Genomic DNA, 26,816 nt, shown 5'->3' with positions numbered 1-26,816 from the left:
GAACACCAAGCAAAAGAGAAGTCATGCCAGAGGTGTCCGGCAGTTTGGTGGGCTGGGAGAGAAAGGGCCCCTGGCTTCCTTTGTGAGTGAAGTGCCTGGATCACATGATATGAGTGGATGGTCACCTCCTCTGGGAACCTTCCGTGACTTCTGGCATTTGCTCCTTGGACACGTGAAGTGCTTCCCTGTGCTGGCATTGATCGTGCTGTTTCACACTCTGTTTCATGTCCTTCTCCCTGAGTAGCCTGGAGGGCTTATGGCAGGTGTTCCCAGGCTGAGCCCATAAGAAGTACTCAGTAAATGTCTGTAGACAGAAGCACTATTTTTCATGCATGTGAGCACTGCGTCCTTTTCACAGTCCTTTAAAATGGTTTCTTCGTCTCTGAGTAAGGGCCCTGGGGATACTCTATTTAGGGATGTCCGGCATGTAACTCTCGCTGTCCCCAATTTTGCTGAAGACCCAAGGTCACTGATTGAGGAGCCTCTGGGTGTTGGAGAGGTACATGGCCGTGCAATGCCCTAACCCTAGGAGGCAACAGTTACTGCCTTAGTGTCATTCCACTGTGCCAAAATCCACTCTAGATAAAATGAACATTACAGAAGAAGAAACCAACATTTTGTCATTGTGTTACTCTCTGCAGAAGTATTCTTACTTGCTTGTCTACTTACAATTCTCTCCTAGTCACCCAAGAGCCTACAGGGCATAGACATTTGAAGACCATAACTGGAAAGAACATAGCAAACATTTCTTGGCTTTTCATCCTTTCATCCACGGTTCAGCCAGTGTTGAATGTGAAGCGTCTGTTTCTTCCTTCCTCCCTCTCCAGCGCTTGTGGGTGACTAGGCATCTGTGATACACATTGGGGCTGGGATTTTTACCACATGTGTGGTTACCCACATTTCATTTATTACATTCTGAGAGCACCGTGGCCTTGATAATTTACGTTTCTAGGCTATAATTGCATATTATTTTTCTAGCAGCTATCAAGGGTTTCAGCTAGCAATTGAAACTTGATAGAGTCTTGGCTCTTCATTGCTGGAACAATTTATCCTGATATTCAAGTGCAGAGCTGAGCCCGTTTCTTATAAGCCAAGTGGCACACACATGGTAAACTCCCAACGTAAGTGTTCTCAGTTCACTCTGGAAATGGAGCATATTCAGGCCTTTGGAGCCGCATTCTCAGACCTTTTACATTCCCTTTCTCCTTCAGTACAATAACCAAACAACTCCTTGCTTCCCCATTGTGGAGAAGTTGCTAAGCATGCCTATCCCAATTATGCATTCCAGAACTTAAGAGATGACCACAGGATGAGGTGTGGGACCCACTGGGTCCACTGTGAGGTGGACCTGAACTAAAACTTCATAGATCAGGCCAGGTGCGGTGGCTCACACCTGTAATCCCAACACTTTGGGAGGCTGAGGTAGGCAAATCACCTGAGGTCATGAGTTCGAGACCAGCCTGACCAACATGGAGAAATCCCATCTCTACAAAAAAGACAAAACTATCCAGGCGTGGTGGCGTATGCCTGTAATCCCAGATACTCGGGAGGCTGAGGCAGGAGAATCGCTTGAACCTGGGAGGCAGAGGCTGTGGTGAACCGAGATTGCACCATTGCACCCCAGCCTGGGCAACGAGAGTGAAACTCCGTGTCAAAAACACCAAAAAACAAAAAACAAACAAACAAAAAAAGAAACAAAGAAACTTCATAGATCACCTGGCCTCCATAAGTCCCTACTAACTGAGGCCACAGTGATGTTTTGAGTATTCTGGAATCAGTGTGCATTCAGAGCCATTGTCCGTTAGTTCCCAAAACGTCTGATTTTTCCTTTTTTCCCAGTGCGCAGTTACCCTGGTAAAAGGTTGTACATAGGTCTTCTTGGGGAAGGCTGGGAGAAAGATTAATGAATACACTTTTGACAGTGTACCAGGATCCTATTTCAAAGGGACCCAGCCTTCCTTTCATTCTAGTTGAGCCCGTATAAACTCACTGTAAACTGACTCTCAAGTCTGAGGATTGGTTGAGGGACCATGACTGTTTTTGTGATTCAGATTAGACTTTTGTTCACTTGACCTAGAACTTTTCCACTTATACACATGAAGTAGAAATTTAGTAGGCTTCTCATCTATTCCCACTTTTTGAAACACTATGATCATCCAGCCAATAGTATAGCCCTGTGCAAGTTAGACTATTCTTTTTTTAATTAATTATTATTATTATTTTTTAGAGATACGGTCTTGCTCTGTCACCCAGGCTGGAGTAGAGTGGCATAGTCATAACTCACTGCAGCCTTGAACTCCTGGGCTCAGGCCATCCTCTCACCTCAGCCTCCTGAGTAACTAGAGTTATAGACACGCACCACCATGCCCGGCTAATCTTTTTATTTTCTGTAGAGATGAGGTCTTCCTGTGTTGCCCATGCTGGTCTGAAACTCCTGGCCTCAAGTTAGCCTCCTGCTTTGGCCTCCCAAAGCACTGGAATTACTGGAATGAGCCACTGCACCTGGCCAAGGTACGCTATTCTGATTGCTGTGTTGACCTTGCTGCCCATTAAGGTGACTATGCCACACTAGAAAGTGCTCAGTTAGGCTCTGTGCCTGTTCTGAGGCTTTGTCCCATTTATTCCCTTAGATACTTCCGTGAGCTGCCTTGTGGGATCCAGACCCACACAGATCCAGGTTGAAATTAATCACCACTCACTTGCTCTGTGACTTGGGGGAAATTTATTAAGTTCTCATAGCTTCTGTTTCCTCTTGTATAGATGGAAATGATGCCAGTGTGTGGTTGTCAAGATAAAATGAAAAAATATAATCAACAAACAGCAGAGTTCTTTGGCCTCGGCCGGCACACAGTAGATGTGAGAGGATGTATGAGTTTTGAACCTCTGCTCCAAAATTCTGTGGCCAGAGGCCGTCGCTGGTTGAAAGGGATGGAATTAGGAGTCACCGGTGAGCTCACAGAGCACACTGTTCCTGTCTGGCTTCTTGTACCCTTCAAGTTTGCTGACAATCTGAAACAGATGCTTGATTTCAGCTTTTGTAGAAAAAAATGTCATTTCATTTGAACAGGTTGTGTCTGCAAAAAAATTTCACAGCATTTTCTGTCCTTTGCATTAAGACTTAAATTTCAAGTTTGCTGTGTTTTTCAGTACCGCAGTTTGATTTCTGGATTTTGGTTTTTTTGTCTGTTCAGAGAAAATAAGGTCTGTCTGGGAGAGGCGACCTTTTTTATACTTCCCATAGCCTCTGAGGAGTGCCTTTTGTGAGCCCTATTTGTGGACTTCATTCATTAACTCATTCTTTGAGCACTTGAGGCCAGGAAATGATGATACATGTGGAGTGCCTTTGCTCTCTGCAGGGGAAGATGAGGTTGCAATGGGCACAGCTGTAATGTGTGGCTGATACTCTCATGCAGGCAGAAACCAGGTGAGGATGGCAGAAGAGGCCTGTGTCCTGTTGGCCAAAGACCTGCTTCATGGAAAATGATGTTCCTGGTGGAGCTCTTCGGGGACTGGTGGTCCAGACACTGAATTTGGAATCAAGAGGCCAGGGGCCTATTCTTGGGACTGACCCTGACTATCATCTGTGCTCTCCTTCAATGCCAAATTTTTCTCAGCTATTTATAAATGTGGAGGGAGGGTGCTAGATGTGATTGATGGATCCCAAACACAGATCTGTAGGTCAGTCAGCTGCATCCAGAATCATCTCAGCAGCTTGCAAAAACTAGAATCTGGGATCTCATCACCAGAAATTCGGATTCTGGAGTAATTTCCTAAAATCTCTGTTTATACAAAGACTCTCTGCACCAGGTAATTGTGGTCTGAAGCCTCCTTAGGGATGCCCTGAATGTCTTCTATGTGCCCCTTCCCTCTAGTTCATTCCTCATCCTTCACATCCTAATGCCATCTTAAATGGCTCTTTCAGAAAACCTTCTTGGCCTCTAACTGAGCAGCCTTCCATAGGGGATTATTAGTTCATGCCTCTGTGCAAGAAAGAAAAACAAACACAAAATGCATCAGTTCATTCACTTCTCCCATCTCCCCTGCTGGCCTGAGAGCACCTGAACATAGTGATGGTACCGTAGCCAGTCATCTGTGCATCCTGTGTGCTCTGCCCACTGCCTGACATGTAGAATATGCCCAGGAGGGGATTTTCAGAGCTGACCAGATGGGAGAGCGGTAAAACTGAAGATCAGCCCTTTTCCCTGCCTGTTAGCACCTCTAGGAAAGATTTAAGAGATGTTTCAAACAAATCACTCCAACGTATTTGGGATTGCTCATTGTGATGCCTGGTCTGTGCCAGCCTCTTCCTACCACATCCATGACTGTTACAGAGGTAACTGTTCCATCTCTTAATCTGCAGCACCCAGAATGGATGTGAAATCACTGAAGGAGGTAAGCGGGGAAGAAGACAAGTTGGATCCTGACAGTTTAAACCCAGGTGTTTTGCAAATCCTTCCAAAATATCACTTGGCTTTTCCTCTCTATACCTCCTCCCTTGCCCAGTTGGAAAAACAAAAAACAAAAAAAAAACCCTGCAGTACGTGTGCCCACATCCTCTTCTGGATGAAATAGAGTTGCACAGAGAAAGGGAAAGTTGATTTCCTAGTTATTCTCCCACACACAGAGTTCTGGGTGGCACCATCCCACACTATTTGCATCACTGAGGTACACACTCTGCCAAGACTGCATCTTAAATTTAAACACATTTTGATGAAAATAGAGAAAGGCTGAGGAAGAAAGGTTAACACTTCCCCATAAGAGGTGCGTAAGCACTATACATCGTATGTTTTTCTTCTGGCTCTTGGATTAAGGACAGAATGTTAATTAAAAAGTAAAAAGCTGATCTTCTGAGCAGCAATTAATTTCAGGATTGCTCTTTCATCTGTTGGGTCTTTGCATTTCTGAAGGTGTGGTGGAAAATATTTCCTAGGGGTCTTTCTAATACACATTTTCATTTGATTGTTTTGATCTTTAGGCTACATGTTGACTTAAAGAAAAGCCAATATTACAAAAAGAAATGTCATCGCAAGGTTCTGGATTCTGATTGTCGCTCTGGTGACACAGATGAGATTGGCTCCAGGCATGTACACATTGGTTAGCTGGTTCTGCCCAATCCCTGTCAGGAGTCAAATGTTCCATTTAGTCAAGACTGCTAAGCAGCAACATAAACTGGATTCATTAGCTCGAGTTCTGAAAGCTCCTCTTAAAAGCTATTTTTGTAGGCCGGGCGCGGTGGCTCACGCCTGTAATCCCAGCAGTTTGGGAGGCCGAGGCGGGCGGATCACGAGGTCAGGAGATCGAGACCATCCTGGCTAACATGGTGAAACCCCGTCTCTACTAAAAATACAAAAAATTAGCCGGGCGTGGTGGTACGCGCCTGTAGTCCCAGCTACTTGGAGGCTGAGGCAGGAGAATGGCGTGAACCTGGGAGGCGGAGCTTGCAGTGAGCCGAGATCGTGCCACTGCACTCCAGCCTGGGCGACAAAGCGAGACTCCGTCTCAGAAAAAAAAAAAAAGCTATTTTTGTATTCGTGCTACTTTAATATTTAGGGACAGGCTGCACCATTTTCTAGGTGCCAAAAGTGATCACTCAGTTTTTTTTTTTATTAGGTACTATTTTAGATTCGAAAATATTTTATTTTTTATGGACTGTCTTGTGCCTTTGACCTAGCTCTCTTTTCCCTGGGTTGTGTGTCCTAAGAGGATGAGGTTTATGATATTAATAATACCTGCATTATTAATTCCTTTCAAATGAAACCAGCTGTCTCTGATCCCCTCCAACATGTGTGCGTGCACACATGCACCCCCACACACACAGACACGTACACACACCCCCAGCATACATCCTTCATGTAGATAAAAAGATAAAATGCCTTTGGGGTATCTATGGGGATAACTTATTTTTCTCCCCTATTGATCAGAATGCATGGAGGCCTGGGAAACTCTGCTGGAGTACCCAAAGCCTCCAAGCTGGCAGACTGGAGCACTATTGTCTTTACTGCTTCTTTTAGCAGGATTTTCCTGGGGATGGTGAATGTGCCATAAAGTGGGGCCCACAGGCCTTGCAGAAATGGAGGAGCATGCCATTCACAGAAGAAATGAGCTGTCAGCTCCCTTCTCCTCTTACTATAATTTGCTACAGCCTAGAAATGAATAAGTGACAGCTATTAAAAGGGCTTAGGAATAATTGCAGTTAAAAGCAAAAATAACGATATTATCCATTGCCACTTAGGCTCACTTTTACTTTTGAAAAGGCTTAATGTTTGGAGTCCATAAAATGTTTGCAGAATATCATCCTGAGTCATTTTGTTTATGACTAATCTAAAATATTTTTATAGGTTTTCAGCCATCCAATAGTGGTGTTGGTTTTGGTGGCATCTGAAGGACGGTGATATTCCTATTGGGGTGATCTGTGACACGTTTCAGTGCTGGTCACTGCTGACCCAGACTGAGGTGACAGGATTCTTCCATGCAGAGCTACAAGAGGTCTACAGCAGGTGTTTTTCCTGGAGGGAGAGCAATGACTTTTTGTGAATTTTAGTTTTAGAATTTGAAAAAGTCTCAGCCTGAAACATATCTTTAAAAACGTCTCCTCATATCTCAGCTAATGTAGCACATCACAGAGATGTCACTGTATTCTGGAAGTTGATGTCATTCTTTCTTTGGAAAGCCATCGAGTCATCTCCACACCTTCTGTGATCTCTGATGTTCAGATGTTTAGTTTAGCAACTAAATTTGAATCTAGTTTCTAAAGAAGACCCCCTTGTGGTCTGAACTACTGTATTGCCTTAGGAGGCTCAGGTTAGTGTTTGCAAAGGTTAGTTTGTGTTTTTTTTTCAGGAAAAAAAGATGTAGAATCTTTTTAGTAGAAGGATCTTGGATGAAAATCCTGAGTAAATGTTTCTTGGTGTATGGCAATGAAAATGAGTTAGGTATAATGCTGGCTTTTAAGAAGTATTTAAATAGTTTTTTATTCATTTTCATATGTCTTGGAAAAAGAATAACAAGGACATCAAACCTGTGATTTCCTAGATTTCTTTGTTTAGGATGAGACTAACATGCAATAATTGTAAGAGAAATACTGAGTAAAATAGGGCTGGGAAATGGTCTTTGAAGAACTAGAGTTTGGGAAACACTGATGTAAACCAAAACCTGGATTTTGTCTGTGCCACTTCTGAGGCAAGACAAGGACTGACTTGCCAAAGTTTACCTGTTGGTGACTTTGAAACTGGAATCCAGATGAAATGCTGGTATGTTTGTGAATAATAACAAGGAGAGCTGACCTTTCAGAGCGTCTCCTGTGAATGGTACCAAGTGATTTATATATGCTATCTCATTTAGTTCTCACTACAGGCCTTTTTTGAATTAATTACTACTAGTATTTTATTTTATAGCAAATACAAGATGGGTGTGGTGGCTCACGCCTGTAACCCAGCACTTTGAGAGGCCAAGAGGGCGGATCACCTGAGGTCAGGAGTTTGAGACCAGCCTGGCCAATATGGTGAAACCTTGTCTCTTCTAAAAATAAAAAAAATTAGCTGGGCTTGGTGGTGGGCACCAGTAATCCCAGCTACTTCAGAGGCTGAGGCAGGAGAATCGCTTGAGCTTGGGAAACGGAGGTTGCAGTGACCCAAGATTGTGCCACTGTATTCCAACCTGGGTGATTGCTGAGAATCCATCTCAGCAAAAAAAAAAAAAAAAAAAAAAAAAAACAGAGAGAGAAGACAACTTTAAGTTTAGAGAGGTTGAGTAACTTGCCCAGGGCCATAGAGCCAGAAAGAGCTGAGGTGAAGGAGGGACCACACTTTTGTCCATCTTAGCTCCCTGAGAATAGTTCACATCAAAGAAAATGTTGAAGAATGGATCCTTTTGTTGGTGCTAAACTGCTAGGCATGAGGGTCCAGAGCCTTGTTCTGGAGACTTGCAAATGATGATTTTTATAGCCTCATTAGAGAGGGGGACTCTGCCTAGGACATCCCCTGAGAAGTTCTCAGTATATCAGCATATTACAGATGGAGAAGACTCAGTTAGAAATCAGCTTTCTTCTGTAATATTGATGATTTTCAAAATCACTTAACCACAGGTTCCCTTTTTCTCCAATAAAACCCATTACATTTTGCAGAACCAATACTCTGTGGAGCACCTATTTGGGGGAACCTAACGTTTTAAACTCATTTTACACATGGGAAATCTGAGGTTTGTGATTACTTGGCCAAAGCCAAAACTAGCTGTTGGCAGAGCTTATGTCATTAATTAATTTATTCATTCAACAGATAGACATGCAGTGCCTCCCATGTGCCAAGCATGCTGGGAATTGGTGGTATAGCATTGAACCAGTAGACAAGACACAGATAATAGGAGCCACATGTAAATAATTTTGGATAACAATCATCATGGACTGAATGTTTGTGCCCACACCCCGACCCCTCCAAATTCTTATGTTGAAATCCTCATACCCAATATGATGGTATTAGAAAGTAGGGTCTTTGGGAGGGCCTTAGGTTCTGAGGGTGGAGCCCTCTGGCATTAGTGCCCTTATAAAAAGGACCCAAGAGAGCTCTCTGCTACTCTTTCTACCATGTGAGACATAATGGGAAGTTGGCAGTTCACAGCCCAGAAGAGCATCCTCACCAGAACCCAACCCTGCTGGCACTCTGATCTCACATTTTCAGCCTCTAGAACTATGAGAAATAAATTTCTGTTGTTGATAAGCCACCTAGTCTATGGTACTTTGTTAGAGCATCCTGAATTGACTAAGGAAACCATTAATCTATGAAGACTGGAAACCCTAGCATTTCCTGGGTCTTCTCAAGGCAGAGGGCTTGCCTTTTTCATCTTTCATCTTTGTTTTCCCAGTTTCTAGTATGAGGCAGCAATAACACAGGCTCAATAAATATTCATTGAATAAGCTGTTGATGGATTGGAATCTTTCCCATTCTATAACAAAATGGTTTATTATTACTATTATTAAAAATAATAATATGATAATTATTAGTTCTGGTGTGTATTACCCTTTGGGAAGTTTAAAACAAAATGTTCCGAGAGGTCCCCAGATTGAAATAGGTCTCTTGGTCAGCCTTGCTAAGAAACCTGGTTCTGAACAGCATTGACCTCGAATGCTCATTACAGGACAGATTATTTGTGAAATGAGTAATGTTTGAAAATCATCTCTGTAGGTTTTTCGGCATTCCTAAATTGTGTCATTGGCTGGAATTTTCAGATCACAACCATATTTTGATTCCCAGGCTTTTGGCCATTTTGCTAATGTGCCAGACTCTCTAAGGCCTAGCCCAATTGCTAATATTGATGAATTCTTAGGAGTATATATAGTTTGTTCAGATGCAAAACGGATGGGATTCAGAATCTTATCAGCTCATACCTGTGGGTGTGGGGCAATCCATCCATCTGCCAATTTTCTAAACTATGTAGCCTACTGTGAGATACTGAATCCCTGCCCATGAGTACTGAGAAGGACTCACGGAAGGATGATAGCTTTCTTGGCATTATTTGATTCTAGCATAAGAAAACTGGCTAATATTCGTACAGTATGAGAAGTTTTTAGTCCACTGGACTGGACGTTTGGAGCTGCCCAGGTGGTCAGTGCTGGCAGGAAAGGTAAAGAAGATCAAAGCATATGCTTTTCTACTTGCCTATCTTTTCCTTGAAAGAATTTGTGGCTGATGAAGACCGTTTTGCTCTGGCGAAAATGATGATCTGTTGGTGGCATGTCCTGGCCTCTTAGTTCTCTTTGTTGTCCTGGGAAGTGGGCAAGTGCCCCACTGGACCTTGATCTCTATTCCACAGGGGACTCCCTGCTTTAGAAAGACCCTTACCCATGAGGTCCAAGGATGACCACCCAGTGTAGCCCCCAGCAAGTACTGACACACACTTCATCCAGAGAGATCATTTAGTTTAAGGGAAGGGCATCATCACTCTCAGAGATGGGTATTTTAGTGATTAGAAATGTGGCTTCTCTGGTAGAGGGCATTCATTTTTTTAAAAAAGAGAAAGGAAAATGAATCGGACACTATCTGTCAAATTCTTTGCTGGGTTTCTTGTGGAAACCTAAGTTTTCCCAAGGCAGTATGTCCCTGAAAAGAAATTGATTTTGGTATGATCCATAAAGCCATGCAGAGTGAAATAAACTACTGGCAGAAAAGGGACAAACACATATATAAAAAAATAGGAATCAATGTTTCAAAAATGAAATACAGTAGAACACTGTGAGGTTTTTGTTTGTGTGTGTGTTTGTTTGTTTGTTTTCTTTGAGACGGGATCTGGCTCTGTCATCCAGGCTGGAGTGCAGTGGCACGATCTCAGCTCACTGCAACCTCCGCCTCCCAGGTTCAAGCGATTCTCCTGCCTCAGCTTCCCAGGTAGCTAGTATTACAGGCACCCGCCACTGCGCCTGGCTAATTTTTGTATTTTTAGTAGAGACGGGCTTTCGCCATGTTGACCAGGCTGGTCTCAAACTCCTGACCTCAGGTGATCCTCCCAGCTTGGCCTCCCAAAGTGCTGGGGTTACAGGCGTGAGCCACCGCGCCTGGCCAGCTGTGAGTTTTATTTAGCCTCAGAAGTATCTTTAGACATTAGGTAAAGAGATACAGGCTTAATCATATCTGTAGTTTACTGTAGGTTATAAGAGGAATATTTGATGAAATTATGACATATGTTACTGAAGGGAAATGGTGCCATGTTTTTCCCTATATATTTTAGAGTGATAACCTGTAACACGGAAGACGTTGGTGCCTCACTAAGAGCATGGCACCAGGAGCCTGAAGGAATGGGACCTGAATCCCATTTTTTTCGTTTACCAGATACGAAAATTTAAACAAGTTAGTAATGCTTTTGAATCTCAATTCCCATCTGTAAAATGGGGGTAACAATACAGATCTCTAGAGTTTGCTGTGCAGACTTAACAGGCTTGACTCATGGGATGTGGCCAATAAATGGTAGCTTTTGTTATGAACTATAGGTAGAAAAGTATCTAAATGGTTTTCCCCAAGCCCAGAGAGTCTGAAATGGCCTTTGGAGGTATCTTCAGACATCATGACTTCATTTGGTGTGGCATCATGCTTGTCTGATTTTTAGATTTCCAAAGAAGTCTTGCAGTGCGTCACTACTGGAAAACGTTTTGGAGTTTACACAATCAGTAAATGAATTTTAAAACCGTTTTTTTTCTAAGTAGGAAGGTAAGTGTTGCCCGCTTCATCTATCTACTTGTAGACCTGTCTAAGTGTTTTAAAATCCATCACAACATTTAAAATTATGAAAGCCATTTGCTTCATGACTAAACAAAATTCGCTGAAAGTCTTGTATATTCCTGCGACCAGCTGAATCCTCTAAGAGAAGCAGGAAAACCACACAAGCTTCTCTATTAATGTTGCTGATGTGTTGTGACTTGTACCAGGTCCCTTAGGCCAAAGTGAAGCACAGATTTTTTTGGGGAAAAAAAAAGCTGATGAATTAAGCCAATAACTCCAACCTCTTGGCCAGAGAAATGTAAATTCTTTTTCTAAACTCACAGAAATAAGACTCTTCCAGGGCTGGAAAAGACTGATGAATAATGCAGGCTCATTTCCCCCATTGAATTTATTCCTCAATGCTATGCATATAATGGATAATCAATAAATATTGTTTGCCTGCTTTGTGTAGCTGTTTCAAATTGGGATGAGGATGAGTCTGTGGTGTTGAAGTAGAGGAAAGCTAATTTTCTTATCCTGGGATAGGCTTTAATCTTGTTAGCCAGATGTTCTAAGCATGAGAGCTAACCAGTCAGACGAGACCACAAATATCTCAGTTGCACAATGCCATTGGCTTGGGAACTGCATTCTTTAAAGGTCATCCTTTGTATGGGGACAGAGGCACCCCTTGTCTACATTTTGGGAGGATAGGTTGGCTTCCTGGTCCCACTCAGGTCAAAAACACCACTGCCCGTCACTTTTGGCCCCAGCTCCTTGTGGTTAAGTCCCACTGCATTGTAAACTCCAAGCAGAGGGGCCAGTTTTGACCAATGAGAATGGTTAACGCTTCTGGCCAGCCCTCTTCTGCTGAAGTCTATAATGCATGGCTGTTTTTATCCCTGTCTGTTGGAAGAATATTCAGAAATCCTTTGCAATCTCGTTTTGATAAAGCCTTTAATTTTCCACCCCTTCCTTTTGCAACTTCATCCATTTGCTGCATATTCAGCCCCTAAGAATCCAGGAATGAATTGATGTGCTGGCTTCAAAACAGCCTGGCATTTAGAAGTTTTGATTATATTCGAGAATCTCCAGGCTTGACTGTTCTTAGCTTTGATATCATGAGGACTATCCTCACAGGGAAAGATTTATAGTATCTGGGGTGAGAACATTAATTGTGGCCCAAAGGAACATGTGATATTTTGGTAAGGTGCTTGAGGAAGTTGTTGGATATACAGCAGAATGTATTTCGGAAGGGTGCAAGCAATTTTGAGGCCTTCTGGCTGAGCATTGCAAAATGGGTGAGCACTGGGAGATCGCAAAATATGTGGTGGGCAAGGTAAAAAGAATGTCAAACTGGATGAAGAAAGAAAACGGGGGAAAGCTATTTGAGAGGAAACTTGGCATATACTTAGTATTTGTGTCTGTTTTTCTCTTGAAATGGGCTGATGTGCTGGCAGAGGCTTCTGGCTGTTGTCAGAGGCTTCTGGCTGTTGTCAGAGATATGAACATCTGTGCTCCTTTGCAGAAAACTCAGGATTCTAAAGTGTTTGGTGGAAATTGTTTAACTCTGCCACTTGCTGCGTCTCCTCATTAGGAAGAGCTTAGTCTGTACTGCTCAGAGTGTACTTTTAAGAGGAAGATGTGGCTTAGGGTTCTGGGCTTCGCTTTTACATACTGCGTGGCAGAAGCAGGTTTCCAGCAATGAAATCTGAGGCCATCAGATACAAGTGTGCACACTTGGTGTAGATCAGTTTGCTTGCTTGAGTTGGAAGTAAGAATTAAAGATGCCAAATTAGTAAGGCAGTTGTGATACAGACATCCAAAGAGAGCCAGCAGGATGGACAGGTCATTTGTGGCTAAGTTTTGGAAGGCTTTGCTTTAGTCACTGTAGTTAATGCTAAAAGCTGTTATAAATGACCCCAAAATTTCAGTGACAATACAATAAGAGTGTAGTTTTTGATCACTTTAAAGTACATTCTCCTTTTCCCCTAATTAACTCTGCTGTTCACCAAGTACTCTAACAAAGTGGTGAGTGGAGTTACACAGGGCATCAATGTCTAGCCAGTATGCCACCTTCCTTTAGCCAGAACCTAATCCCAGCTGTGGCACATGCAGGAAAGGCCGGGCAATGTGATTTAGCTCTGTGCTTGTGGAAAGTGTCACTGGTTTATTGAACACAGCCTCGAATGTTCTTCCTAGACAGTGATGGATCCATCCACGTTTTGTGGAGCCCACTTTATGAAAATAACACAAAATTAGGTACTAAAGTGAATGGTGTATTTAGAATGAGAATGGGCAGGGCTCAGTCAAGTGAAAGGCTCTGAAGATTATGATTTCTTAGCTTCATGGTGATATATCTCTGCTCCTAATGGCCAAATATAAAATGTGATTTTCCCCTTCTTACAACCTAATAAAACCATCTTTGCTAGGTGCCCCCATGGAGCACTCTGTGCCGTTGAAGTGTGCCAGGGCAGCTATTCTCACATTGCCCTTGGAGTGAACAGTGCTGCAACATTGCTGGGAGGCAGTTTGGCTATCGGTACTGAGAGCACGAGACCCGTCCTGTGCTTTGACTCAGGGGCCTTACCTCTCAGCCTCGGAAAGCCCCAGTGATTTATGTTAGGTATGTGTAAATCATGAAAACATCCTCATTCTCCAAAGACAGGTAAATGGTTGAATTATATCACCATGCAATGGAATATTGCAGCAATTACAAATGATGATAAGATGTTTTGTGCAAGGGAAAATGCATATAAGTGAAAACAGCATGATGTGAAATAGTGTGAACTCAATCGTGTAAAAATACGTAAACTAAAAAATACTGAAATGAATGATATGAAAATGTTATACTGGTCATCTCTGGATGATCGACATATGACCAAACTTTATTCATCTTTATAGTACTTTTTTCTTCAACTCCATTTCCCCGCATTTACAATACAGACAAGGCGCACACAAGGCCTGGCCTGAGGTGCACATGGTATAGGTTTACTCTGCTTCCTCTTTCTCTGCTTTAGTCAGTGTAAGAATACAGCCTTGGTAAGCACCAGGAGATCTCATCGTTTTAGTTTTCTGCATCCAGGTAATTGTATACAATTATTTAAATAATGATAGTTCTGACCCTTCCATGTAAATGGCAATATTGCAGCCTTAATTTGCCCTAACATTTTACTGTTTCCAAAGTGTTATCACATATTCTCATATCATATTTTACAACAACCCTGAGAGGACAACAAAGAAAAAAAAAATCATACATTTTTAATAGAAAACAGATTAAACAAAACAAACCTATCCAACCACAAACAACCCATGAATATATTGACATTTCCCGATAGCATCTCCGCCTTCTTCCTCCTGTTCCCCTAATTAATTCTACTGTTCACCAAGGACTCTAACAAAGGTAAAAAATACTACTCTCTTCTCAATTAGCATAGTTTTCTATTTAGATTTTTAATTACAAATATTTTAAGAATATTATTTTGGGTTTTCTCCGAGCTTGGAAACCTAGCCTTGTTCTACCAGAAAATGCCTTCTGCATTTCAGCTCAGGCATTTAGAAGTCCACACTGGGTCAGAGCCTGCCTGCATCCTGAGCGGCTCTTTCTGTTCTCCCTGCTACATCCTCCTCTGAGGGCTCAGCCCTGGGGGGTAGGGGTGGGGTAGTTGGGGGAGTCTCTAGGACCCTGGGACCCAGTCCTGGAGAGATCTCAATCACGCTGGTGCTCTTTTTCCCTCGACTCATGTTCCATAGCTGCTTAGTCTTGTTACAAGTGCCTGAATCCTAGCCTCTGCAGCACCCTGAGACCTGGGCACTCGACTCTTACCATCCTCGTCTTGCCTCACTGGCCCCTTCACTGCAGAAGCTGCAGTTTGCTCCCACGCTTAACCTAGTGGCTGACACCTCCTTATAATACCTGCAAGGTGACTTCTCTGATTCTGCCTGCCTGCACCTGTGTGTTTCTGGATTTTCCGTCTCCATGCTTGGCCCTGCCTGAGACTGCTGCAGGTCAGCATCTGACTGGCAGATGCTGGCCAGGTTATCCGAACTGACTCTGATGCATCCATGGTGTTGCTATTCACCAGATACAGAGTTCCACTGGCACAGCACACTCTGTTCCCACTCCTGAAGCTCTCTCTCCTTGCCAGAGGTCTTGCGTTCCCCTGGGGCCTGGGCAGATCCAGTTCCAGATTCTGGAATCTCCCTACGGGCCTTACCTTATTGCAGTGTACTGGGCCAGGCCACCAGGTACTGCCTTTGAAAATTTGTTTTGAAGTTGCAAACTGCTTGGAGTACTGTGGTGCTGCAGGCAGCTGTCAGGGGTAGAGGTATGGGGAGCAGAGATGCCTGAGCTGATCTAGAAAATACTTAGGGGTAGAATGCTCTAATGTGAAAATTAATTTTAAAAAACACACTGCTAAAGACAGTTCAAAATGTGCTGAACTTTCTATCTGTAGCAATCTTGAGTCCAAAAAAAGAATGTGGAGGCCGGGCGCCGTGGCTCAAGCCTGTAATCCCAGCACTTTGGGAGGCCGAGATGGGCGGATCACGAGGTCAGGAGATCAAGACCATCCTGGTTAACGCGGTGAAACCCCATCTCTACTAAAAAATGCAAAAAAACTAGCTGGGCGAGGTGGCGGGCGCCTGTAGTCCCAGCTACTCGGGAGGCTGAGGCAGGAGAATGGCGTAAACCCGGGAGGCGGAGCTTGCAGTGAGCTGAGATCTGGCCACTGCACTCCAGCCTGGGCGACAGAGCGAGACTCCGTCTCAAAAAAAAAAAAAAAAAGAATGTGGAATGAAAGTTTTGGTTTCTGTCTCTTGGCAGATAGATCAGGTCAAGTGGACAAAAGAAGGAGGCAGGAAAGAGTAGCTGGGGAGAGCCTGCAATGCCGATTTTGTTTCCTGAGGTTCCCTTAACATCTTTTGATGATCTGCATGGCTTAAAACCATGCAGATTTGTTCTCGCACAGCTCTAGAAACTAGCAGTCCAAAATCAAGGAGTTGGCCTGAAGGTTCCAGGGGAAGGTCTTTCCTTGCCCCTTCCAGCTTCTGGTGGCCCCAGGTGGTGCTTGACTTGTGTAATATCACTCCAGGCTGTGCCTCCATCTTCATATGGCTGCCTCCTTGTGTGTCTGTCTTTGCATGACATTTTCTTCTTTTTTTTGAGACAGAGTCTTGCTGTGTCATCCAGACTGGAGTGCAATGGCACCGTCTCGACTCACTGCAACCTCTGCCTCACAAGTTCAAGCGATTCTCCTGCCTCAGCCTCCCGATTAACTGGGACTATGGGTGTGTGCCACCACACCCGGCTAATTTTTGCATTTTTTTGGTAGACATCTTCCTCTTTTTATAAAGATACCGGTCCTAGTGGGTTAGCACCTGCCCAAATGACCTTATTTTAATTTGATTATATCTGCAGAGACCTATTTCCAAATAAGGTCACATTCACAGATAGCAGGAAAAGACTTCAACGTGTCTTTCTCAGGGGACACCTTTCCATGCATAACAGCTGCCTCTGGTCCAGTCTTTCTATCCCCTCTTCAGTGGTGTGTCCACCAGCAAAACTTCTATGCCTCAGTTTCCTTGACTGTAAAACGGTGCCCTCTTCTAGGATCGTTGAGAGAATTAAACGAAATCATGCTTGGCAGAGTATCCTGCTCATAGAAAGTGCTCAGTAGGGGTTTAGCTTTTATGGCTGGGCTTGCAGTCATTTGATTTCATAAGCTAGGTTTGTGGAGAAATTGAAGAAGTGAGTGAGCCAAACACAAAAGTAAACACTGTTGATAGGACAGGTGGTTAACTCTTTCAGTGCCACAAACACATTCTGACTCACCTGCACACAAATTTTGCTTACAAGGTTGTTGTCAGCACTAATTTTGCTCCAAGTATTTGCTTGATTAAAATCTCGTAGGCTACTCTTTGCAGCTGACCTATAACAGAAATAAATGAACTAACTAGAGATACTTTCTTCGCTGGGCTTCCATCTAGAGCTAAGCTTTACTTAGGCTTTCAAATTGTAAGCAAATGCAAAGTAACTCTCTTGGGAAAATTCCAGAGAATCTAGGCCTTGAACTGTTCTAAGCAAATGTGACCCTCCTTTTAGGGTGGAAATCTAAGAAATGGAGATTATGCATTGCCCAGTTCCAGGGGCACCATTCATACTGTGGTCTGTGCGTGTGTGTGGGTAAGCCTGCTCTTCTGGGTGAGGTGGCCATGGGTCCTTTATGGGGTTCAGTAAGTTCTAACAGTGGCATTGTCATGGTGTGAAACTTCTTATTCTCCTAGTTTAATTATTCAATGAGAATGGGATTCCTGAGATTCTAAACCATATTCCATAACTTTGGAAAATATATGTGCATATAAAATTTTTCATAAAATGAAAAACTGAGAGTGGACTGCAAGTCAAATTGCTATTTTCTTCCCTGCTTCATCTTTGTGAACTTCGTTTTGTCAGTTTTCCTGACAGTTGACAAAAGTGGACAGTTTTGGTGGCATATCTGATTTAGGAAGTAAGTGCAACAATTTGAAAGCCTAAGTAAAGCTTAGCTTTAGATGGAAGCCCAGTAAAGGAATTATCTCTAGTTAGTTCATTTATTTCCGTTATAGGTCAGCTGCAAATCTGAAAACACAGTTTTGAATTTGTGTGCTCATTTAATGATACTGATCATCTGAAATGCTGGTTTTTAAAATTGTAGATTTCATTATGGAATAAGTTTTTAACTTAATTTGTATATGGGTCAATCAATGTTTTGGGAATTTCGTTCTAAGACATGTTGAAGCTGTGCTGTAGTTACTGGGTTTATGAGTTGTTGGGGTATTATTTATTTTTAATGTACTCTGTTCTTTCCTCTTCCCAAAGCAAATAATCAAGAATTAATGTTTAACTTTAAGTTGGATCCACTCACTTTATATTGAGAGTTATTATTACTTTAATTCACATTTCTTTTCCCTGAAGCCCTGATATATCTTTGGGAAGATACATTTTTTCATGCATTAATTATTTTCCTTTTCAGCATCAATTGCAGGTATTACAATCACAGCAAGAAACATCTGTTGTACATTTATTATGTGTCAGGCACTGTGTTGCCTGCTTTAGATGAATTATTATTACAATCATTTGATTTTTATATCCACACTAGACTTGACATACTGTCTGTCATAACTCACATTTTATAATAAGGACCTGAGACTGGGGAAATAAACTTGCCAAGTCGACACATTTAAAAGTGGAGGAGCCAAGAGTTGAACTTACATAGTATCTGACTCTGGAACTATGCTCTTAAACCCTACACTCTTGATACTGAAGATATAGGGACATCTTTGCATTTGAGGACAGAAATGCACATATAGCCCAGAACTTTTCAGTGGTTCCAAAGACCTCTGTATTTTCATGTAACGTAACTTTGGGGGCCACGGATTCACTTTGCTCAATCTGTTTTGTTCAGGAGTACATGCATGCTAATTTGCTCGGGCAGCAGCTGAAAGCAGTGGGAGATATTTCAACAAGGCTCCAGATTGCAAGAGAAATTAGTGTGGATTTAAAAAGTAATAGGCTTTGTATGCATATAACGAAGAATCAACTTAATTGCCATGAAGATGAATACTATGGCCCCAAAGTATGTATGTCAGAAGGTAGGATATTACTTGGTTTTGTGTAATTAGTAATACCAAGGTCAAATCAACTTAGATAACCGGTTTAAACTGTTAAATAGCTTTTTTGGCTTTAGATATTTCTCAAGATTTTTAATGCATGCTATGTGCATTGCAGTCTACAGGAAAAAAAAAAAAAAAAAAAGGATTATTAGTGTTTTTGCAATGTTCCTGCCCAGTGTTTACTTGTTTATTTGATCTTGTTTTATTCCCACAAGGAAAGGTTCATTGTAATGCACCCAGGGATGTGTGGTAGATTTTTCCAATGCAGCAGGTAGGATGACTTTGATGGTAAGGAACAGAAAATTGAATGCTGACTGGCTTAAACAATAAAAGCTTATATAATTGAAGAGATTAGAGGTATGGTGAGCTACAGAATTAGACTGATTCAGCCACTCTCTGGGTCATTTAGGGTTTCTTTTTTTTTCTGTCTCTGTCAAACAGGATTGGACTTTGGAGCTGGCCACAGGGCAGATTCCCCCAACACACCAGCAGGGTGGAGATCAGAGAATACCAGAACAAACATTAGATAATTTTTAAGAAGAGTGACTTGGGCCGGGCGCGGTGGCTCAAGCCTGTAATCCCAGCACTTTGGGAGGCCGAGACGGGCGGATCACGAGGTCAGAAGATCGAGGCCATCCTGGCTAACACGGTGAAACCCCGTCTCTACTAAAAACTACAAAAAAAAAACTAGCCGGGCGAGGTGGCGGCGCCTGTAGTCCCAGCTACTCGGGAGGCTGAGGCAGGAGAATGGCGTGAACCCGGGAGGCGGAACTTGCAGTGAGCTGAGATCCGGCCACTGCACTCCAGCCTGGGTGACAGCGTGAGACTCCGTCTCAAAAAAAAAAAAAAAAAGAAGAAGAGTGACTTGGGGTATGCGTGCCCCAACAAGTATCCGCCATAGCCAGTGACCTGGATATGCTTAATTTAGATTAATGAACTTATCCATCCTCTCTCTTCTCCACCTTGTAGGTGTTAATATTCTACATGTAACGGATAGGGGTTTTCCCCCTCAGATAGTTTTGGTGAATATTTCTGTAGTTGTCCCTTAGCATAGAAAGATTTTCCAGCAGGATACTAAGAGGTACTGTTTAGCATATTTCAGTTTCCCATTACCAATCCCATAGACCTGATAAGATGTGGATGTTAACTGCTAACATCAAAGAATGTTTTCTAATTTTCTTTTTTTTTTTTTTGAGACGGAGTCTCGCTCTGTCGCCCAGGCTGGAGTGCAGTGGCCGGATCTCAGCTCACTGCAAGCTCCGCCTCCCGGGTTTATGCCATTCTCCTGCCTCAGCCTCCCGTGTAGCTGGGACTACAGGCGCCCACCACCTCGCCCGGCTAGTTTTTCTTCGTATTTTTAGTAGAGACGGGGTTTCACCGCATTAGCCAGGATGGTCTCGATCTCCTGACCTTGTGATCCGCCCGTCTCGGCCTCCCAAAGTGCTGGGATTACAGGCTTGAGCCACCGCGCCCGGCCTGTTTTCTAATTTTCTTAGTGGAAAATGAATGGAATGAATCATTCAAATGAATTCCATGATTCATTATGGAATCATTCACTTAATACTATTTTGATATTAAATTAATTATATTAAAATATCATTATTTTGATATTAAAGTGGAGGTAAATGGACTGTCATATACCTTTTCACTTTGCTACTTCACAGTTTCCCTGTGTTCTTGGCGTGCTGAAGTGGCCTGGTACAGTGGCTCACATCTCTAATCCCAACACTCTGGGAGGCCGAGGCGGGCAGATCACTTGAGACCAGGAGTTCCAGACCAGACTAGGCAACATGACAAAACCTTGTCTCTACTAAAAATACAAAAATTAACCAGACATGGTGGTGCACGTCTGTAATCCCTGTTATTCGCGAGGTGGAGGCACAAGAATTGCTTGAACCCAGGAGGCAGAGGTTGCAGTGAGCTGAGATCACGCCACTGCGCTTTAGCTTTGGCGACAGAGTGAGACTCTTTATCCCACCCACCGCCCCCCAAAAAGGAAAGTGCTAAAGGGTGTTTTCTTGAGTGACAGGCTGGAACTTTAGACGGCAAGCAAAAGAGAGCTAAGGGCATACTTTGCATGTTACATGGACGCTCATTTTTGGCCAAGGGGATTTCTTCTGAGAAGTGAAAAATATCTTCAGACAGGTTGGTTCATTTGGTGATTGTCCTGCTTGTCAGGTTGCACCAACTGATACTCTCTTCTTTTGTTCAGTAGATCAACCAAAGGCCGCTATGTGTAAGGTATTTTCTGTGGATTCAAAGTTGAACAAGACTTCCTTAGCCTTCCTGGTCTTTCAGTCTGATCAGGGAGATGAGACAGGCACACAAATAACCACAATACAAAGGACCAAGAGGAAAGCTAGGCTCGGAAAAAGGGCTGTTGGGCTTGGAGGAGGGAAGGAAAGATTCCTGGAGAGATGAAGAAAGTCCTTGTGTGCAAGGGGAAGGGAGAAGAGGGGGGATTTCAGACAGAGCAAGTATTAAGAATTTCAAGCCTAAATGTTGTGAAGCAGTTAAAATACAAAAAAATAAAATAAAATAAAATAAACAAATTGGTCCAGTTACGTCTCATATTAGTGACTTATTATTGTTTAACAAATCACCACAAAACTTAGTGGCTTGACTCAACAAGAATCATTTATTCTCTTTCATAATTTTCGTGGTTGAGGAACCCAGGAGCAGCTTAGCCAGGTGGTTCTGGCTAAGGGTCCCTTGTGAAGTGGTGGTCAGATGTCAGCTGGGGCTGCAGTCATCTGAAGGCTGGACTGGGGCTGGAGGACTTGTTCCAAGATGGTGTGCTCCTGTGACTGACAAGCTGCTGCTGGCTGTGGATGTCTCTTAGGGCTGCTTGAGTGTCCTTATGACATGGCATCTGGCCTCCCCCAGAGTGAAAGTTTCAGGCAGAGACAATCATGTGGCATCTTTTTTCTCTGACCTAGCCTTTGAAATCACATAGCATAGCTTCCCACATACTCTGCGTGTTAGAGAAGAGTCACTAAGGTGGGTCTAGGGGGAGAGGATTCACCTTTTAAAGGGAGGAGCATCCAAGGATATGCACCCATGTTTTAAAACCAATACCATTCTTGAAAAAAAAAGACAAGCAAAAATGATAGTTGTATTAGTTTTTCTTTAGTTGGTGTGTCTGCACAGTGTTTAACTATATTAGTTGGCACACTGTAGTTTTTTGATTGGTAAACTATGGTATATATAATGTCTTCATCTGTTAAACTAGTCATTTAAAGTAGAAACTGGCAGTTTATCCAAGAGACATCTTACCACAGAAGCCTCTTATAGAAGACAGATAAAGTAGAAGTCAGGGGCTCAGGCTAAGGTGGTGGTGAAGGGGACTGGCACAGCCTTTCCTCAGTGTCCAGGAGGACACCACTAACACCCTGGCTCCTGAGAATAGAACTCTCCAGAAGCCATTTCATGGACCCATCCACTCCTTCCTGTGATTTTTTCTTTTGGAGTTCAGTTGTTCCTTTGAAGAAAGAACAAAATTTCATGTTGTTTTGCAAAATATAATTGTAAGAATTATTTTCTGTATTATAAACACATAGTTTGAAAGATGATGTGTAGTACTGAATGATGGTTAGTACCATTTCTTCTAAAAACATTGTGTGTGTGTGTCTGTGTGTGTGTGTGTGTGTGTGTGTGTGTGTGCATGCGCGCACGCACTTGTGGGCAGAGATAGGAAGCAGTTGAGAGTGAGGAAGGGACTTCAATTTGAACAGAATTTTCTCCTCTGTGGAGCATATTAGTTAAATATGTACTTGGACTGAACCATAACACTGTGTTTAAAGCAGTGAAAGACATGAGCCACCATTCTCAGCAATATCAAAGCTGAAGCCCTCCGTGACCATGTGATCTCACACCATCATGAGGTTCCTGCTGGAGTGGGAGGCAGAGTTCTGAGAAGTGGAGAGTGTGAGTGCTTTTTTTTTTTTTTCACAGGGAGAATTGTACTTTATTGTAGCCATAGGGCAAACTGCTGGAGACAGACCCATGGGCCCTGACCATTTCCACCACCCTAGAAACCTGCCCTGCGCGTGGTATCACCGACAAACAAATCACAAGCACACAAATCTCTGATGAGTTCCAGAAATCTGATGAGTGCCAGGTGGAGTGCACATTTGGGAAGATGCCCCCGCGTGGCTCTGAAGGCTCTTCTGGGGAAGGCCTGCTCTCAGCTGCCTGCTCCTTCTGGAATTCAAACCCCAGGCAAAGGCAGCTGGCCCCAGGCCAGATAGGTCCTGGCTTCCCAACCTTGAGCTGTGCAGTCATTACCTAGGTGCAGGCTGGGCTACAGGGACAGCCAAGCTGAGAAGGGACAGGTCCTCACAGCCTAGGCTGGGACACCGCTTGGTTCTTGGTCTCACTCCCCGCTGTGCCGCGCTTTGCCTGTCAGACGGTGGTGCTGGGCCTTGCTGGTACGAGTGGCCCTTGGGGGCTTCTTGGAGTCCTGGGTCCATGGGGATGTTTCCTCTTGACCTTTTTGCGGCTGTGTGCATGCAGTGAGGCGGTGAGAGAGGAGATCCGCTGAGAGAGCAGGGGGTCTCTGGACTTCCTGGGCAAGGCTTTGATTGGCTTCTCCATGGATGACGCCTCCTCCTCAGACCCGTCTCCAGACCCTCCCTCAGGTGGGGTCAGCCCGAGCAGCCGGGCCCCTGAGAGGTCCAGGTCACTGATGGTGGTCACAGTGACTGTGTGGTTGGGGTGGTCATACTGCACTGACTCTGTCTTTGCTGTCACTCACCGGTCCAGCTCATCTGCCTCCTCCAGCGCCTCTTCTCTCTCTGCCAGCATCTTCAAGTATTCCTGGTGGCGCTCCTCCCGAAGCTTCCTCTGCTCCTCTTTCAGCCGCTGCTTAATCTCCTCAATGGCTGCCTTCTCTGCTCCACCTTCCACTTGTGGAAGCCTGTCAGGTACTCCCGCCTCTTCTCCTCGTCAAAGCTGAGAACGTCACCATCTCTCCTCTTCTTCTTGTTGCGGCCCATAGCCGTGAGTGCTTTTAAATTAAGTGTCTTTGATAATTACCAGAATAATGGAAAAAGTTTATGAACCAGATCAGGAAAAATATGCTCATTAGTCATATGAATATTAGTTTTCTCAGCATAACCATACACTTCTGAGGTTCCCCCTTCTTCCTTGGCCCCCCCCCACACATAAAATGCCATTTGTGTCGACTGTATGGCCATTTCTGTAGAGTGTATGAAAAGAGACCCTCTAATACAATAGAGAAGTTGGAAAAGCTGAATACATTTTCTCTCTCTAACTTAGCACACATAAAAGGCAAGAGCCAAAAAATTAAATTTTATTTAAAGAATTTTGAGGATGAAAAGCATAACGATATTAATTTTTCTCCACTGTCACTTTCCACTTTCATCACTGCTACAATTTATTGTATCCACTTGTTCCTGGAAAAGAAAGAGCATAATAGCTTGTTACAGTAATTTCTTTTTAAAATAAAGTGTTGTAGGATGTTGAAAAACTAGAAGAAACCAATGGCTAGTGGTAAATGAAAGAGAGGGAACTTTGCAAAGATGTGGACAGGGAATAATATTGCTCCTTGAATTTATCCACTAACAAGCCAGTATTAATGTCTGTGGGACTTGCCATTTAGAATATTGGTAAGGTAGAATTAGTTGCTGCATCTCCATAATTATTTCTTAAAATGGTTTTCTGAGAACCAGGAAAACGTTATACTACTTCTTGTTCCTACTTCCTATTCTAGCTGTTCCAGGTTTTATTAGGAAAATGTGTGGGAGTAAAAGCCAAGCTCTTACTTAACAGAGTGCGTGGTGTGCAGTAAACATTAATTCTCTTCCTCCTTCTCTATCCTTATGCCTTCTGCACTGACCCCAGGATCCACACACGAGGGTGACAAAAAGTGTCACAGCAGACAGCTCATGAATTGCATCCTTTTCATTAGTTAGCTAAAAACTCTTTCCACTCCTGTCTTCTTCCCTTTGCAGTTTTTTTTTTTTTTTTCCTCCAACAGGAAACCCACTGTTTTTTTGTTTCTCTACCAAAATGTGTCAGGTTGCCTTCCTTTAGGGCTAGGCCAGCAGGCTCTATGATGGGATCTAGTTTTTCTCATTGTATTAGTTTTCCCTTGTTTGAATGAAGAAAGTGATTATAAACCTGGATTACTATTCATTTCATTTTCATCCATGTATGTCATTTATTCATTCATTTGTTCATTATAACATTTGTAGAAGACCCACTGTGTAGGGCTGTGTATGTGTTAAGGGGTGGGAGGGACTAGAGCAGAAGGTTATTGGAACTGAGGCATCTGACCCTCTGTCGCTGCTTTTTAGTGGCTCACAGTCTGGGGTTGTGGGGAGGGTAGGAGAGAAAGACAGGAAGACAAGTAGATACATTTCAAATAAGCATTTACTGAACCCTTGCTGTGATCAAGGAACTGAGTCAAGTTATATGTGGATACCAGGTTTTCCTAAACTTGTTTTTTTCTTTCAAGGAGATAATACTTTAGTAGAGGAGAGAAGACACATCTAATGTAGCAGAACTTTAGGGAGCTTTCTATGTGTCAGTCACCAAACCGCAATAGTACTGGGGAGTTCATTTATTTTCATGTCAATTACATAAAATAATCCTTACTATGCAAAGAAGGTAGAGTAGAGACTCTCTGAGCTAGAGTAATTACAGCAGGAATTGTAGAGGAAGTTTGGAGCAAAATAGTCATAGTAGTTAAGGGTTCTGACTTGGGAGTCAGATATATCTGGTTTTGGATCCTGGCTTGGTTACTTAATAGCTATGTGACTTTGGGGGAAGGAGGGAGATAATTACCTTTTCAAGATTCAGTTTTCCTGCTTGTAAATTGGGGATTATATTGATACTATTTACTGTGGTAGATTGTGTTTTCCAAAATGGTCATATCAGTATCTTTTATCATACATGATCTTACCATATCCCTGTGAAATTCCTGCCGTCTAGCAATAGGGTTTATGTTCCTCCATTTGGTCTTGAGTGGAATGCTGTGACAGCTTTGACCAACAGAGCATAGCAGAAGTGATACTATATGGCTTGCAAGGCTACATCATAAAAATGTTATTCACCTCCATCTTGCTCTGCAGTGTATCTCTTGGAACCCAGCCACCATGCTGGTAGGAAGCCCAAGCAGCCCATGGAGAGTCTCAAGTGGGAGGAATTGAGGCCTCTGGCCCACGGGCCTAGCTGAGTTCCCATCCAACAGTTAGCCTAAACTTTCCAGCCATATGAGTAACCATCTTACGAGTGGATCCCCCAGCAAGCCCCAGTTGAGTTGCCCTGGCTGACTGTGCATGGAGCATAGATGAACCATACCTACCCAACCCTGCCCAAATTGTAGTTTCATGGGAAAAATAAAGTGATTGTTGTTGTGTGAAGCCAATAAGTCTGGAGATGGCTTGTTATACAGCAGTACACAACCAGGACGCTTGCCACATAAAGTTGCTAAGAGGAGTCAATGAAATGATACATATAAATCAGCATAAAACTAGTGACTAGTTTTGATATTAATGATAGCTCTCTTCATTATTATCACTAGTTAAGATAAGTTATTTAATAGATGTCAGCATTAGTTCAAAGCAAGGTCACAACCTAAAAAGCTACCTATGAACTTTTGGCATCCAGTAGGTTTTAGGAAACTAATTGTGTTCACTTTTTTTTTTTTTTTTTTTCACTTGCAAAACCCTGCTATGTGTCAGCTTCTGGATCACCTTTCTGCTGATATTGTGCTGAGTTTGTTCTGAACTCTGTGTTCTCTGTTGTTTCAGAGTTTTACTTAGGCTTTCTGTGCCATGGCCTGATGTGTAAACAATGTTTAAACTTCCAGATTATTTTGTGAAAGTCATGCTCAAGGCTGTTATTTTATTAAAAAAATTTTTTTGTGTGTGTGGTAAAAAGCAACACAAAATTGACAACTTTACCATTTTAAGCATACAGTACAATAGCATTAACTATGTGCATATTCTTATACAA

General features: G+C 42.9%; 1 protein-coding gene, 1 non-coding gene and 1 pseudogene across 5 annotated transcripts in view; 1 reads left to right on the top strand and 2 right to left on the bottom strand.

The window, feature by feature from the left end:
- ELMO1 (engulfment and cell motility 1) overlaps positions 1–26,816 on the top strand; it is a 586,094-nt gene that overhangs the window by 16,371 nt on the left and 542,907 nt on the right. The gene's annotated exons all lie outside the window — the stretch shown is intronic.
- On the bottom strand, positions 14,102–14,239 carry LOC117073880. The gene has a single exon (XR_004433429.1). It is a non-coding gene; the product is annotated as a small nucleolar RNA SNORA51 (small nucleolar RNA).
- On the bottom strand, positions 22,769–23,830 carry LOC117073098 (annotated as a pseudogene).

The sequence above is a fragment of the Trachypithecus francoisi genome, unplaced genomic scaffold (genome assembly GCF_009764315.1).
Source record: "Trachypithecus francoisi isolate TF-2019V2 unplaced genomic scaffold, Tfra_2.0 Lachesis_group4, whole genome shotgun sequence".
NCBI lineage: Eukaryota > Metazoa > Chordata > Mammalia > Primates > Cercopithecidae > Trachypithecus > Trachypithecus francoisi.
This window is presented reverse-complemented; position numbering and strand designations above follow the sequence as displayed.